Genomic DNA, 18,095 nt, shown 5'->3' with positions numbered 1-18,095 from the left:
TGTACCAATTGTACAACATTGTATATGCTATATCATTTTTTTAATTGTATATATTATTTCCCATGAAAGCTGAGTTACCTTTAACCACTTCAATACCAGGCACTTTCGCCCCTTCCTGCCAGGAAAATTTTCAGCTTTCAGCACTGTCACAATTTGAATGACAATTGAGCGGTCATGCAAGACTGTACCCAAACTAAATTTTTACCATTTTCTTCGCACAAATAGAACTTTCTTTTGGTGGTATGTGATCACCTCTGGGATTTTTATTTTTTGCTAAACAAACCACAAATTACTGACATTTTTGCAAAAAAATTAATTTCTTGATGCCTTCATGGCAGCACACAATGGGTTGTGGCTCCAACCCCACAACCTGACAGGATTAGTTTAACTATAAATTTGAAGGGGAGACACCCCACTGCATTCTCTTTTATCCTCACCTGACAGGTTGGATGAACAGGTTTCTCCTATTTACAGATGAAAAAAGCCTCTTACCGCAATCACCCCAGCATGTTCAAGCCTCTCCTGTGTGAAAGTCCCTCCCGTACAGTCTCTAAAGGAGCTTCTATGGAGGGAACCCCCGTTCTGGTGGTCTCAGGGGGCACCTGGATCCTGGCACAGTAAGCTTTAAATAACCTTCATATTTTGCAGTGGACTCCTCTATCATTCTTTTTTCTATTTTCCTTTTAATATTTCTTTTTGTTTCTTTCTTGGTCTGCTGGTCCTTGCTGTCCTCTGCTCTAGCCGTCATGGCTGCCGTTCATTTCTCCTCCGCTCTGCGCATGTACAGAGCCCGGTAATTGCAGGCTATCACTGTGCCTTTTTTCAAGATGGTGCCGGGATGCTGGGGATGCTTCTGCGCATGCGCGAGGGTGCCATGTTTATATACAGAGTTTTTTTCTCTCTGTATTGTTAAATCTGCACAGAAAGAAGCTGTACTTGCTCCTGCACTACCAAAATCCTAAAATCGGTCCAAGCTTTCCGGGTAGTCAGCCTCCTTCTCCAGGGCTCTCTCTTCAGCCCCTTTTCAAAAAAAATAAAAATACAAATAAAAAGGATATATATATATATATATATATATATATATATATATATACATATATACACACATATATATCTATATATATACACACACACACACACACACACACACACACACACACATATATATATACACACATACATATATATTTAAATAAATAATAGATACATTAATTAATTAAAATTTGAAAAGAACTACCCTTACTTTCTTTTATATATGTTACTTCAGGCTGCCTTTTTTGCTAAGGAGTCCACTGCCCATGCAGACCACCATCAGCAAACTAGGTAAGTGGCCGTACCGTCATAGGTAATTATTGAAGAAGGTGAGTAAAAAAAGAGCCAGACCACTAAAGGCTGCATTTTTTTGGCAACCCTTCAGGTCAAGAGCTGCAAGTTCTAGGCATGGGAGAAGATCAAGTCATGCTTCAAACAGGAGGTCCCACAGAAGCCGCTCAAGATCCCCCTCTCTTCACTGAAGACATAGCCACTCACATCACAGCCAGTCATGCCACAGCCACTCCCGCGATAGTCGGTCACACTGCAGGCGGTCTCCTTCATCACACCGTCAGAGCCACCACCCCCGACCTGCAACCAACGATTGCTGGGTATGTGGTGCACCGGCCCTACCAGATAAACTAGCACGCCACTCATGCTTCAATGAATCTACCAAAGAAAAGGAATCAGAGGGGCCGGCCGGATCCGAGGACGGACGCAAGCCATCAGAGCTCCGTTGGATAGAAGGCAATCCGCGGCCATCCTTCACCGCGGATCGCCTAGATTGCCCACAAAACAGCTCATCTTGTCCGCCGGGACCTCTGCTACTTGCCCATACCTTTTTGGCCGAGATCCGACCTCTGTGGACCGCGAGATTAGGCCCGCTGCGCTTTCTATTGTCCGCCCTGCCGGCCGCCATCTTGCGGCCTACTAGGCATCTGGAAGCACCGCTGTTTCCTACGGACCCGCCGGGAGTCACTCCGGCGGCGGAGCAACGAAAGCTCGATTGCAGACCGCACAGGAGGATATCACCTGGGACCCCCTCACCTTGTCTCTCCCAAGTCCGGTGAGTCACTCAAGCAGGCATAGTCAGTCTCCCCTCCAGCCCTATTCAGGCAATGCCCTGGCTCTGGCCTATTCTGGGTGTAGGCAGCCATCTTGCTACACCCAGCACCTTATAGTTACTGTCACCACAGCCTCAAAGAGTGCAGGGAGAGTGGATTCTCCTGAATTTAACTGCACCCACCATCAGTTATCTTTATGATGTCCATTCTCCTCAACCATCGTGACTTTTAAATGAATTAAAGGGCCCATCTGCTCTCTGCGACCCCCGCAAAACAACGCTTCATACTAACAACCCCGGGGGTAAGCTCTTCTCTTCCTTACAGTACCAAAGCACCCCATGGGAAAAATTGGCCAGCAACAGGAACATTACAAACATATCCCTGAACAGCGGACAGGGCCTATTATGGACCGATTTGTTACCAGATCTCAACCTGCTCCCTCCCATTCCCCCCGGATCCTTTTTCCACCATGGACTCGCCTTTGGGAATGGAGGGCTCTGGCATTCTCCTAGCTGCTGACCCCCAAGCCCCTGACCCAGGCCCGCCTCTAGAGCAGGGGATCCTTACACCTGCTATCTTGGATGCCAAATTGGATGCCAAATTACGAGGTAAATAAATTTGCGGTGGAACTGAGAAAGGAAATTAACCAACTCGGTGAGCGCACGGGCACACTCGAAAATAAATTTGACGAGATGATCAGCTATGTCCAGGCTGTTGAGGAGGACAACCACAACCTGCGCCTTTCAGATTCTCAATTACAGCTGCAACAGGAGGACCTGGAAAATAGAGAGAGACGCCAGAACTTGCGTTTTCGAGGTATCCCGGAAACTGTGGGAAACTCTGATTTACGCACCTACCTCCTGGGCCTCTTCAATACTCTGGCCCCCTCAGTCGTGGACATAGACTGGCGCCTTGACAGAGCCCACCGCTATCTGGCCCCCAAACCTCCTGCCGGAGCTAGACCCAGAGATGTTATTGTCCGGTTCCACTTCTTCGAAAGTAAGGAAGCACTGATCCAATCCACATGCAACAAACCTCAAATTGTCTACAGTGGGGTGAAACTGCAGATGTTTAGTGATCTCTCCCCCATCACCATGGCTAAACGCAGGAACCTCCGGCCGATCACCTCTTATTTGCAACATCACAAGATCCCATACTATTGGGGGTTCCCCTTTCGTTTACTGGTGTCAAAAAATGGTGCTCAACATACCTTGTGGGACCTTCTGGAGAGCGAATCCTTTTTAAAGAGCCTTGGGCTCCCCCCCCTTCCTGAGGAGGACATGTATCCTGCTGAAGCCCAGATTCGCCCACTTCCCAACACCCCAAGTCGCATCTGGACACCTGTGAGGAGCAAATCCAGGAGGCACCTCTCCACTCCTCAACGTCCATGGTTCTCCAAGCAACCCCCCTGAACTCCCTTGCCAGATCCCACTTGGTTCAGTTTTGTATGCTGTTTATACTCCCTCGCCCTCTCTTTTCACTTTGTGCTTTAAAAGGAGAGGATCCTGTTGCTATGAGTATATCAGGTTTGTCCCTTGTTTTGTATGTTCAAACTGGGACTATTTTTCCCCATCCCATGGGGTTCAGTTCATACTAAAGACTGTATATTGTTAATGCTATTTGCTAATTTCCGCTTTCATAAGGAGAGTGGATGGTCCTTCCACCTTTACGTCCGACCACCTCCGGTGATCGGCCGGCCATGACCCTCTTGGCCTGGGTTGATACCCTGGGTCCCCTGAGGTGTGTTTTTCCCTCAGGCTCTCCAGATGTTCTATTCTTTTTTGTTTTTGTTCCCTTTTTTATTCTTTTAACGATTTTGTTAATGTTTCTTTTTAACGTTTTTTGTTCTATTGTGTCCATTCTTATAGCTCAGTTACACTGTTTACTAATGCACAGCATAGGCTGGTTTGGCCTCAGGTTATCCTGGTTCTGGGTGTACCTATTCCTCCCCCACCGCCTGGATATAACTGATGCTACTGACACGTTTTGTCAATTAGAGTCCTGGTCTAATGTTACTTATTTTTGGATGTGCTGCAACCTTCAGGTACTTACACATGCTTACTCATTCAGCCCGCCATTATGGCTTTGAAGCTTTTTTCATATAATGTAAAGGGCCTAGGCTCTATACGTAAGCGCTGGTTGGCCCTGAAGAAATTCAGGTCCTCTGGTGCAGACGTGATCATGGTACAAGAAACCCATTTTAAAGCGGATGGCTCCCTTAAAGAGGGATTCCACCAAAAAAAAATATTAAAAGCCAGCAGCTATAAATACTACAGCTGCTGACTTTTAATAAATGGACACTCACCTGTCCCGGGTTCCAGCGATGACGGCAGCCGAGGCCGATCGATCGCTCGGCCCTCTGCTGCTGCCGCCACCATTCTAGGTGAGGGAATCAGGAAGTGAAGCGAATCGGCTTCACTTCCCGGTTCCCTACTGCACATGCGCGAGTTGCGCCGCGCAATAGGAAATCTCCGCGCTGTCACTGGGACCCGTGTGTGTCCCAGCAGACAGCGCGGCAGGGCAGGAAATGGCGTAGACTCCCACGGGAGTCTATGCCCGGAAGTGGGTGTAAATACCTGTCTTTGACAGGTATCTCCACCCCCCTCCCCCCTGAAAGGTGTCAATTGTGACACCGGAGGGGGGGAGGGATCCGATCAGCGGAGGTTCCACTTTAGGGTGGAATCCCGCTTTAAGTTTGCCTCTAAGCACTTCCCTACCTCCTTCCTAGCCTCCGATCCTACAGGCAGGGCAGGTGTTGCGATTTTGATCAAAAAGTCATGCCCCATTAAGGTTAAAACATCCCATGCTGACCCCCATGGTAGATACCTCATTTTAGATTGTCAATACTTTAACACCTCTCTGACCCTCGTGAACCTGTACGCCCCAAATGTTGGTCAGATTGAATTTCTTAGTGGCGTGTTTGATTCCTCCCATTACCCATCACAACCCTTTATGATAGTTGGCAGGGATTTTAACTTGGTTATGTCCCCCTCTAGAGATAGGCAAACATTGTTCTCGTCAACACCCTCTAAGAAGGTTGTCTCTCAAGCCACCTCCTTCCGTCAGCTTATTAGATCCCACCGCCTTTTCGACTCATGGAGGATTAAACACCCCACAGCTCAACAATTTACCTTCTATTCCCCAGCTCATAAAATGTACTCATGACTCGACCACTTCCTAATATCTGCCCCCCTCATTCCCCATGTGGTTGATTCTGAGGTCCTGCAGATTACCTGGTCTGATCATGCTCCCATTACCCTAGATCTCTTGCTCACACAGGCCTCTCCCAGATCTTGCCATTGGCGACTTAATACTCACCTTTTACAATCTGAAAGCTCGCGTTCTGTCCTCGCGCAGAGCCTAACGGAATTTTTCCAACTAAACGAGGGGTCGGTCTCTGATTTTTCCACCCTGTGGGAAGTCCACAAGGCCGTTTTTAGAGGCGCTTGCATTGCAGAAGGCTCTAGATTGAAGAGAGACAGAACTGAATATATTCGATCTCTAACCTCTGCTCTTCACTCGGCGGAGCAGAGGCTCTTGGGCACCCCCACGGTGGAAAGATTGCGAAGAGTCACTCTGCTTAGGGAACAGATTAAAACAGCGCAACTCGATCAGGCAGCCAAATCGCAGCTCTGGACAAAGCAGAAATTCTACGAATTTTCCAACAAGCCCCATAAAATGTTAGTTAACAAACTACGTCCGCGCACATTCAACTCCTTCCCCGAATTTCTCTCTAGGCCCGACGGATCTAGGACCCATTGCCCTCGTGAAATCTCAAACATTTTTGGCGCTTTTTACCACAAACTCTATACTTGTCTATCCCCTGAAAATCACTTTCACTTTACACAAGAGAAATTTAAGTCCTTTTTCTCCAACCTGAAACTTCCTAAGCTCTCGACAAGTGATTTAGAGGCCCTAAACAAAGCAGTAATGGCAGACGAGCTCTCAGCTGTTATACGGGAGCTCCTTTCACATAAAGCACCTGGCCCTGACGGCCTTCCTTATTTCTATTATAAAACCTATTTTGACATCTTGGGACCGCACATGCTTACCTTATATGATTCTCTACTAGAGGGCATCCCTCCCCACCCCCATTTCTCACACTCCTTTATCTCAGTGATCCCCAAGCCAGGTAAGGACCCCTCCATTCCAAATAATTATAGACCTATAGCCCTTCTAAATTCGGATTACAAGATATTTACAAAAATCCTTGCTTCTAGACTATCAGTTCTTGCCCCCAAGCTTGTTCACAGAGATCAGGTTGGGTTTGTCCCTGGCAGGCACGCCGGGGATAACACCCGACGCACAATCAACCTGATTGACCTTTTGGACAGGTCCAACAAATCAGCACTACTACTCAGTTTAGATGCCCAGAAGGCCTTTGATAGGCTTAGCTGGCCCTATATGTTCGCCACGCTCAAGGTCTATGGTTTTAGTGGCCCCTTTTTAAATGCGATCAAGGCTTTGTACTCAACGGTTACTGCCCAGGTACAGATGTCATCCTTCTTGTCGTCGCGTTTCCCCTTGATGAATGGCACTCGGCAGGGGTGTCCTTTATCACCACTGTTATTTATTTTATGTCTAGAACCCCTAGCCGAGGCCGTACGTTCTCATCCAGATATCCGCGGGGTGACGATGCAACAGGGAGAGTATAAGCTATCACTCTTCATGGACGACATCTTGCTAACTATTACTAATCCACAGATATCCCTCCCCTCACTGCATAAGCTATTATCATCCTTTGGGAGTATCTTTGGGTACAAAGTTAACACCTCAAAGACCGAAGCCTTACCCATACACATACCCGCCACCCAACTCTCTAGGCTGAAGGAAACTTGCAATGACTCACTTAAATACCTGGGTGTCTTACTGACTCCTTCCTACTCCCAACTTTTCCGTGCAAATTTTCCTGCCCTATTCCAGGATATAAATAATTCCCTACTGTCCTGGTCCAGATACCCTTTGTCCCTTCTGGGCAGGATTAATGTCCTTAAAATGTCGGTCTTGCCCAGATTACTTTACCACTTTGAGACACTGCCGGTTGCTATTCCGGCCTCACAGCTCAAACTTCTCCAAAGACGTTTTCTAAAATTAATTTGGGCTGATAGGTCTCACCACTTTGCCAGTTCTGTGGTGTTTGCGCCCAGGGATCGGGGTGGTTTGGGGGCTCCGGATATCGTGAAATATTACCACACTACACATTTACGAATTATTACCACCTGGTCCTCTCTTAATGCCACGAGTCAGTGGGCTGCTTTTGAGAAGGGGGTCCTATATCCGGTTCACCCATGCTCCTTGGTCTGGGGCGATCCATCCCCTTTACACCCGAACCTTAGACGGCAATGTACGGCCCCAATGACCTTTACCCTGGACCTGTGGCAGAAGTGCAACAAAAAGTACTCCCTTTCCTCATCCTGCTCCCCCCTTACGAATGTGCTGTTTAACCCTATTATCCCTGATGGACTGTCTTGGGGTAGAATTTCCCCGTGGCTAGATCTCCCCCTTTTCCAACTTAGGAACTTGGTACACCCTGTTACGCGTAGGCTTCATGCCTTCGAGACTCTACGCGGAAAATATGACATCCCCAAGCATTCATTTTACTTTTACCTTCAGGTTAGGCACCTCTTTAGCTCCAAGTCTCCGACTTTAATCCTTGATAACCCCACGGCTTTTGAGCACCTCAGCGCTCAGGGACCCCACCAACTACATTTAATTTCCTCTATCCACCGAATCATCCATGAGTCGACCCCCTTAAATGAACTTACACATCTGTATATGGGTAGGTGGTCTTGGTTGTTAGACAAACCTATCACCCTACAAACATGGGATAAAATGTGGTCCTCTACCTTTAAATCCTCTAAGTGTGTTACGCAAAGGGAAACGGCAATTAAAATCCTCATGTTCTGGTATAGGACCCCCGATGTCATACACAAATATGACCCCTCAGTCTCACCGCGCTGCTGGCGATGTGGGCTTGACATTGGGTCACTGTTCCATATTTTTTGGCAATGCCCCCTGATACGTCCCTTTTGGATATCGGTGGGGACATTGGTGGCAGAGGTGACGGGGGTGTCCCTCCCAATCGACCCCTTACACTGTCTGTTAGGTCTTCCTGTTTCTGGCCTTCCTAAAAATACAAACAGGCTGGTCTCCTATATTCTATTGGCCGCTAAGAGGCTTATCCCGTTGTGCTGGCTGTCGGGCGCAGCTCCCCCATGGCCTAGATTTCTACAATTGGTGTCCGATATTCGGAGAATGGAATACCTGACGGCCTCGGTGCATGACTTAGTTCCCCAATTTGATAAGGTATGGGGGCCCTGGGACAGGTCGGGTTATGGGATTCCCTCATCCGTACACCCTTCACGATCATAGTTACCAGTAGCACCACCCCCCTTTTTGTCATCTTCTCCCATCTCCCTTCCTTCTGTTTACCATCTCTATGTACTACCCCTGGTAACCCCCCCCCCCCCCCGAGATTCACCATGATGACCATGTGAATGTTCTGTTTCTATGTCTCCTTCTGGCCTACGGCCTTTTGTCAAATGAAATTTTTGTTTTAGTAAACTGTTTATTAATCATTCTACATGATATGGTTATGCAGACTACCCGTGTGCCTGCATATATGGACTATATTCTCTGTCTTTTGAAGTCAGTGTTTGTGTTATAATCTATATTCACTTTTGTTTATTGATTATTCTAATGCTCGAATACTTTGTACTTGATTTGAAAATGAATAAAAATTTAAAAAAAAAGAAAAAAAAGAAAAGGAATCAGATGCAAGGATGGCTACAGAGCTCATAAGAGAATCAATGCGGGAATCCACATTGGAAACAACAGCACCAATTATGGATAGATCTGCTCCCAGTACATCATTGGCAGATCCCCATCGCACCCAAGCATCAGAATCTTCCTCCGAAAATGAGGATCAGGAAATGTCCACAGGGTTCGATTTTTCTCTAGTTGAGCCTTTTGCAAAAGCAGTCAAGGAAGCGATCGCCTGGGAAGAAGATAAGACGGAACCACAGAAAGTTCGGAAATACTTCCCAAATTTATAGAGGGATCCAGAATCCTTCCCGTTTATAGGACAACCCAAGGATCTGATTAAAGACGAATGGGAGAGATCTGATAAGTGATCCAGTCTTACCAACAGACTGGCCAAAATGTACCCTTTAAATGAGTCAAAAGTAAAATCTTTGATTAATGCTCCCTTGGTCAATTCCTCCTTGACGCATCTTGCCCGGCATGTCACTCTACCAATCGAGGAAGCTGTCTCCTTTCGGGATGTTCTCGATCAGAAAATGGACCTAGAGTTGAAAGCATATTTCACAGCCAGAGATGCCTGTAGGCCAGCAATTACCACGGCAGCAGTAGCTAAAGCCATCTCAGGATGGGCAACCAGGATAGAAAAAGACCTTCAAGATGGCAATGAATTGTAAAAGATAATCTCCTCTCTTCAGGAAATTAAACAGGCAGGCGACTTCATAGCAAAAGCCTCAGTTGATATTATAAGATCCTCAGCTAGGGCTATGCTAGCCTCAGTCACAGCAAGAAGGGCCTTGTTAGGGTCCAGGTGTGGAAGCCAGACTTGTAGGAGGAGACCTCTCTTACAACGCTGGTTCAGGAGCCGCTGGAATGGAGACAGCGGTCTCGAGAGCACAGTGGGTAGGAGTGCCTGCGGGATAGGACCGCTGGAGCTGGTAGTAGAGCGGAGGATCCTCTGGAAAGGCTGAGCGACTGGAGGTTGCTGGAAGGCTGAGAAATGCAGACAGTAGCTTCAGAAGCCGAGCACTGAACAGGCAGCAGGCTGGAGCAGAGTCAGACGGTCCGGGTCAAGGTAAGTAGGCAGGTGGCAACAGGAGACAAAGAGGTGTCGGTAAAACTGGCAGAGGTCGGCAACGGAATCGTAGGCAGGAGAGGTAGCGAGGTCAGGCAGGCCGGGTCGGGTTTGGAGAAGGCAGAGAAGTCAAACAAGCCGGGTCGGTAACGGTAGCAGGTAATCAGGTTCAGAATCAGGTATTCAGGCACACAGGAGCTGAGACGAAACAGCGCCGCACCGGCGCGCTTGAGGAACCTTTAAACGTTCAGTGGCGGGAAGTAGCGCATGAACGCCACTCACGACCATGTGAACGAGCGCGCGCACGAACGCCACTCACGACCGTGCATACTAACGTGTAAACGAACGCGCACGCGAACGCGTACACGAACGCGCAGGAAACACGCGCCGACGCCTGTGTGAACGCAGCTGTGCCTGTCTATTGCTGGTAAGTTCCTGACATTGCCCCCTCCCAAGGGGCAGCCTCCGGATGCCCAACAGGTCCCTCTTTTCTGGATGGGCAGACAAGTATGCACAAATTAACCGCCTGGCATGGATATTGCTGTCAGGCTCCCAGGAATTGTTCTCCGGCCCAAACCCCTTCCATTTGATCAAAAACTGAATACGTCCCTGTCTTCTTCTGCAATCGAGGATGGCCTCCACCTCGTATTCCTCATTTCCATCCACTAGGATGGGCTCTGGAGGTCTAGTTCCTCTATCAGGAAAAGGATCAGGGACGGCAGGTTTCAGCAGTGACACGTGAAACACAGGGTGAATCCTAAGCGACTCGGGCAGGGTTAACTCATAGGAAACTTCATTAATTTTCCTCTTTACCGGGAATGGTCCCATAAATTTAGGTGCAAGTTTCCTGGAAGGACAAGCCATTTTAATGTTATTGGTAGAAAGCCATACCTGGTCGCCAGGTTGTAGGGTCAGTTCCCCTCTTCTTCTCCGGTCAAAGGCTCTCTTACTGTCTGCCTGGGCCTTAGCCACTGCCTCCTGCAACACCCGGTTATTGTGGCTGAGGAAGTCCACTGTCTCCTGGACCGCTGGAACTGAGGTTTCTGAAAGAAAGTCAGGCAAAAAGGTTAAATGAAAGCCATAATTGGCGAAAAAAGGGGACTGACCGGTGGCCGAATGACAAGCATTGTTATAGGCAAATTCTGCCAAAGGCAGCAGGGACACCCAATCATTCTGTACGAATGATGTGAAGCACCTAATGTACTGTTCAAGAGTCTGGTTGGTCCTTTCTGTCTGCCCATTAGTTTGGGGATGATAGGCCGAGGACAGGGCCAGCTCAATTTTCAGGATTTCACACAGGGCCCTCCAGAAACGTGAGGTGAACTGCACTCCTCTGTCGGAGACTATATTTGCTGGAATTCCGTGTAACCTCACAATCTCCTTAATGAATACGTGGGCAGTCTCCACGGCAGATGGGGTCCCTTTTAGGGGTAAGAAGTGGGCCATTTTGGATAGCCGGTCTACCACCACAAAGATAGTCGAGCACCCCTCAGAACATGGGAGCTCGACAATGAAGTCCATGCTAATCATTTTCCAGGGTCTGTCGGGCACAGGTAAGGGTTTTAGCAGTCCCCAAGCCTGATTCCTTGGCGTCTTGTTCTGAATACAAACGGGACAGGAGCTGACGTACTTTTCGCAAAAGTCCTTCAGATTGGGCCACCAGAACGTGCGTTGTACGAGCTCAAGGGTCTTACGGACCCCAAAGTGGCCTGCCAGCGGGTGGTCATGAAGAAGGGACAATACTTTGACTCGAACATCTTTGGGGACGAAAACTTGACTTCCCCTCCAGAACAGGCCGTCTCTGGACACTAAGGTGATTCCGGGGGGTTTTGAGGAGTCAGAGGATGCTTCCTTGATCAGAGAAAGTAGGTCTGACTGTAAAAGTAAAAAATTTCCGGCAGGCAGGATTGTATCAGGAACAGATGAGTCCTTGGGGTTGTCATACATTTGTGACAGCGCATCTGGTTTCACGTTCTTCGATCCGGGCCGGTATGTGATATGAAAGGAGAAACGTGAGAAGAACAGGGCCCAGCGGGCTTGTCGGGGTCTTAGTCGCTTGGCAGACCTTAGGTACTCTAAGTTCTTATGATCTGTATATATTAGTACCGGGTGAGCAGCGCCCTCCAATAGATATCTCCATTCCTCCAAGGCAGCTTTAATAGCAAGCAATTCTCGGTCGCCCACGTCGTAATTTCTCTCTGCGGAAGAAAGTTTCCTGGAGAAGAACCCCACAGGGTGCATTAGGTCCTTGTTGCCTCGACGTTGGGAAATGACCGCTCCTACAGCCACTTCAGAAGCGTCTACTTCGAGGATGAAGGGTAGAGACGGGTCCGAGTGACTGAGAATTGGGGCAGACGTGAAAAGTCTTTTAAGTTCTTCAAAGGCACTCTGGGCCTCCTGAGTCCAGCAGAAGCGAGAGTTTTGTTTGGTCAGTTGCGTGATGGGCGCAATTATAGCTGAAAAGCCTCTTATGAATTTTCTATAGAAATTCGCGAAGCCGATGAAGCGTTGTACGCCCTTCTTATCCGGAGGCGCTGGCCAGTCTAGCACAGCAGACACTTTCTGGGGATCCATCTTGATGCCCGTTGGGGAGATCACTAGTCCCAGGAATCGGATGCTCTGTAACTCGAATTCGCATTTCTCAGCCTTTGCGTAGAGTCGATGTTGGCGAAGACGGTTTAGGACCTTGCGGACATGTTCCCGATGCTGATCGAGAGAGCTGGAAAATATTAAGATGTCGTCCAGGTAGACAATCACAAATACATCAAGAAAATCCCTGAATACGTCATTAATTAGGTGTTGGAACGTGGCCGGGGCGTTGCAGAGCCCGAAGGGCATTACTAGGTATTCATAATGCCCAAACCGGGTCCGGAAGGCTGTCTTCCATTCGTGCCCGGCCTGAATACGAACTAGGTTATACGCTCCTCTTAGGTCAAGCTTGGTGAATATGATAGCGGACCTCAGTCTCTGAAAGAGTTCGGGTATCAAAGGTAAGGGGTAGCGGTTCTTAACCGTAATCTTGTTTAACTCTCTATAGTCCACACATGGTCGGAGGGTCTGATCTTTTTTAGTGACGAAAAAGATTCCAACTCCTGCTGGGGAAGTTGAAGGACGAATGAACCCCTTCTCTAGGTTCTCGTCCAAGTAGGTCTTAAGTGCCCCCTGCTCCTTTTCTGATAGAGGGAAAATGCGTCCGAAAGGGATCTCGGCCCCAGGGAGTAGTTCAATCGGACAATCATAGGGGCGGTGAGGAGGTAGAGTGTCTGCTCCCTTCTTACTGAAAACATCAATAAGGTCGTGGTAATGCTTGGGTACAGTCTGAAGTAGATCTTGATCAGAGTCTACGCATAAAAGGGTGGCAGAAGGTTTGGTGGAGTCTGTTAGGCAGTGCTTCAAACAATAGGAAGAAGGAAACGTGACTTCTCTAGTAACCCAATTGATGTAGGGGTTATGGGCTTGGAGCCAGGGTATGCCCAGAATGATCGGGAACATTGGAGAGGAGATCACATCAAGGGTCAGGAATTCCTTGTGCAGAGAGGAGATGGTGACAGGCAGAGGAAGAGTCTCTTGGATTACCTTCCCAGAACTGATGCTGGACCCATCGGCCAGGAAAACTGAAAGTTCATGAGCCTTGCTTCGTAACGGGATGCCCTGTTGGCCAGCAAAGGTGGAATCAATAAAGCAGCTGCACGCCCCGGAGTCAATGATAGCGTTGACTGTCACCGTCCTTCCTTGGAGCTGTAGTAAAAGAGGAACAGCAAGGTGGGTTGAATTGGCAGACAATGCAGAGAGACTGGCAGAAGCAGAAGATAGACACTTACTTGTCTTGACAGGGCAGTTAAAGACATAGTGGCCCGAACCACCACAGTAGAGGCAGAGATTCTGCTGCCGACGACGTGCGCGTTCTTCTGGGAGTAAAGCAGGGCGCATTAGTCCCAATTGCATGGGCTCAGAGGTGTCAGGAGTCGTACAGGGCGGAATGGAGCTGGTCGGAGGTACATAACTGGAAGCAGGCATTGGGGCTTTCGCTGTCATCCAAACTGGGCGGCCTTGCTGAGCGGAGCGCTCTGATCTTCACTCCCGGAGACGACGGTCAATCTGGATTGCCAAGGAGATCAGGGCCTCCAGAGTTTCTGGTATGCCGACTCGAGCAAGTTCATCCTTAAGCCCCTCAGATAACCCCATGCGAAATTGATGTCTCAAAGCCGCATCATTCCATTCCGTGTCTGCGCTCCAGCGTCGAAAGTTCATAACGTAATCCTCGGCCGGTCTGCGGCCCTGCTGGAGCGCAAACAGGGCAGACTCAGCCGTGGCAGTCCTTTGGGGGTCCTCGTAAAGCTGGGCCATGGCCTCAAAAAAGGATTGCAGAGAGAAGGTCGAGACTGAATCTCCTTCAAGTAAGCGGTGGGCCCAGGTCTGGGGTTCTCCTTGCAGGAGGGAGATTACAAACCCTACTTTAGTGATTTCTAGGGAGAAAGTCCGTGGTTGTAGGGCGAAATACAGTTGACAAGCATTCCGAAAGGCCCGAAATTTGGTTCGATCCCCAGAGAACCTCTCTGGGATGGGTACCCTTGGTTCAGGTGGAAGCATGACAACGGAAGGTGAGGCGGCAGGCTGTACTGGTGGGGAGGAAGGAGCAGGAGCCGCGTGACCAGTATCAGTAAGGTTCTGGACCTGTCCTTCAAGTCTGGCGTAGCCATCCTGCAGCGATTTTACAGCTTGGGTAAGGGCCGACAGATGCGTGCAGATCTCCTTCATGGGAGAGGTCTCTCCTGCGGGCTCAGTCATGGCTGTTTCGTACTGTTAGGGTCCAGGTGTGGAAGCCCGACTTGTAGGAGGAGACCTCTCTTACAACGCTGGTTCAGGAGCCACTGGAATGGAGACAGCGGTCTCGAGAGCACAGTGGGTAGGAGTGCCTGCTGGATAGGACCGCTGGAGCTGGTAGTAGAGCGGAGGATCCTCTGGAAAGGCTGAGCGACTGGAGGTTGCTGGAAGGCTGAGAAATGCAGACAGTAGCTTCAGAAGCCGAGCACTGAACAGGCAGCAGGCTGGAGCAGAGTCAGACGGTCCGGGTCAAGGTAAGTAGGCAGGTGGCAACAGGAGACAAAGAGGTGTCGGTAAAACTGGCAGAGGTCGGCAACGGAATCGTAGGCAGGAGAGGTAGCGAGGTCAGGCAGGTCGGGTCGGGTTTGGAGAAGGCAGAGAAGTCAAACAAGCCGGGTCGGTAACGGTAGCAGGTAATCAGGTTCAGAATCAAGTATTCAGGCACACAGGAGCTGAGACGAAACAGCGCCGCACCGGCGCGCTTGAGGAACCTTTAAACGTTCAGTGGCGGGAAGTAGCGCACGAACGCCACTCACGACCACGCGAACGAGCGCGCGCACGAACGCCACTCACGACCGTGCATACTAACGTGTAAACGAACGCGCACGCGAACGCGTACACGAACGCGCAGGAAACACGCGCCGACGCCTGTGTGAACGCAGCTGTGCCTGTCTATTGCTGGTAAGTTCCTGACAGGCCTTATGGCTTAAACCATGGATGGCCGATACTACATCCAAAACAAACTGGTGCAGAATTCCATATGATGGCTCAAATCTGTTCGGGGCTAAATTAGACTCCGCCATCTCCAAGGTAACGGGAGGAAAGTCGGGACTGATTTTCTCTGATAGGAGACCCAAGGTTCAGACGGGGCCGTCCTACAGATGCAACCTTCCTGATAAACACAGGGAATCTAAATCCTACCATCTTGGTAGGGAATTTAGAAGGGACTGGAAAAATGCAAGAACTTCCTTCCTGAGGATGCAGAAGTCCAAGACTACCCCGGTAGGAGGGCAGCAGAAGTCCTTTTGAGAATTTGCCCGCCCACCCAGCACAGGTGGGCGCCAGGCTCAAAAACTTCATACAAATCTGGTCAAATCATATAAAAGATCTATGGACACTATCCACAATCAAATTTGAACACAAATGGAAATTCATGGACAGACACCCAAGAAATCACTTCTGACCAACCAGACTGCCATCCTCACTAACCAGAAGAAGACTACTAATAAAATACTTAGCAGAGTCAAAACAAAAGGAAGCAATTCTGAAAGTCCCATCATGTCAAAGGGGGAGAGGATTCTACCCCCCCCCCTTGTTTCTAGTAAAGAAGAAGACAGGAGACATGCGACCTGTATTGGATTTGAAAAAGGGCAAGGGCAACAAAATAGAGGCTTTCAAAATGGAAAGTCTCCAGTCCATACTTCTGGCAATAAATCTGGGAGACTGGATGCTATCAGTAGATTTATCAGATGCCTATCTTCATACCCCAATTCATCCTGCCTTTCAAAAGTTTCTCCAATTCGCCATCAACCAGTGTCAATTCCAATTCCGGTGCCTCCTTTTCAGTATCTCTTTGGCATCCAGGACATTCATCAAGGTCCTGTTACCCTTGGTGGTATTCCTCAGAGAGAAGGGACTATGAATCCACCATTATCTGGTTCACTATCCTACTTTTAGCAGAAAGTCGGGAGACGCTGATCCATCATCGCAAAATTCTACTTACAATTCTGGATGGCTAGTCAATTGGAAAAAAGAACAGTTTGCAACCCACTCAAAATATGGTATTTCTGGGAGCAGATCTGAACACCAAATCGAACAGGGTACAACTCCCTCAAGAGAAAGTTCAGCCCCTAATACAGAAGATGCAGAAACTGTTGTTAGCAAGACATCTACCAGCCAGAGCCTGTTTGAGTGTGCAGGGGTCCATGTCCACAACCATACCCATGGTACAATGGTCACAATGGCACACGAGAGTCCTGCAGAACTCCTTTCTAAAGCGGTGAGATGGAGTATCGATGCATCAGACCATTCCCATCTCCAGGTCAGTGAAATAATCGGTATGGTGGTGGACACGCCCGAGCAATCTCAGAGGATACAGACCAATAGTCCTTCCAGACCCCGAAGTAGTCACTTCAGATGCCTGCCAGAGCAGTTGGGCAGCCCACTTTCAGGATCAAGCAGCCCAGGACTGATGGCACTTCCAGGCTCACAGTGTAGTTTCGAACATACTAGAACTCAGGGCGGCATTTCATGCTCACATGGCATTTGAACCAGTCCTGAGGGGGAAGAATGTGCTTATCCAGATAGACAACAGAGTGGCATTGTCCTATATTCAGAAGCAGGGAGGTACCAGGAGTGTCACACTGATGGAGGATGTCAGTCCTATCTTGGAATGGGCACAAGTACACCTAGCAGACTTGAGGGCAGTATATGTCCCAGCACAACAAAACATGTTAGCCGACTATCTGAGTCGAGATACACTATCGAACAAGGAGTGGTCCTTGAGTCTCCAGGCCTTCTCCCTTCTTACGAAGGCTTGGGGAATGCCAGAAGTCGACTTAGCAACCACAGCTGCGAATGCCAAATGTTGAAGGTTCCTGTCAAGAGCTTTGTTTCCATCTGCCGAGGGGGTGGACTGTCTGATGGCATTTAAACCAGTCCTGAGGGGGAAGAATGTGCTTATCCAGATAGACAACAGAGTGGCATTGTCCTATATTCAGAAGCAGGGAGGTACCAGGAGTGTCACACTGATGGAGGATGTCAGTCCTATCTTGGAATGGGCACAAGTACACCTAGCAGACTTGAGGGCAGTATATGTCCCAGCGCAACAAAACATGTTAGCCGACTATCTGAGTCGAGATACACTATCGAACAAGGAGTGGTCCTTGAGTCTCCAGGCCTTCTCCCTTCTTACGAAGGCTTGGGGAATGCCAGAAGTCGACTTAGCAACCACACCTGCGAATGCCAAATGTTGAAGGTTCCTGTCAAGAGCTTTGTTTCCATCTGCCGAGGGGGTGGACTGTCTGATTCACCCATGGAACTTCAGGTTGGGGTACATATTCCCTCCAACTCCGCTAATTGCAAGGTTCCTGTCCAGGCTCTGGAGATCCTCAGTTACAGTAATCGCGGTAATTCCACTTTGGCCGAGAAGACCATGGTTCATGACCCTATTGCAGCTCAGAGCCACAACCCAGTGTGTGCTGCCATGAAGATGCATCAGGAAACGAAAATTACGGAAAGGTGAGTATACAAATTTCCATTTTTTCTTAGTTTCTGTCACAATTTAGTTTTTTTCTTCACTGACAGGTACTGATGAGATGGCACTGATGGGCACTGATAAG

Source organism: Lithobates pipiens, unplaced genomic scaffold (assembly GCF_037356315.1).
Source record: "Lithobates pipiens isolate NorthernLeopardFrog02 unplaced genomic scaffold, aLitPip1_a1.2 Scaffold_16, whole genome shotgun sequence".
NCBI classification, from domain to species: Eukaryota; Metazoa; Chordata; class Amphibia; order Anura; family Ranidae; genus Lithobates; species Lithobates pipiens.
The sequence above is the reverse complement of the archived record's forward strand: the minus strand, read 5'-3'. Positions refer to the sequence as shown.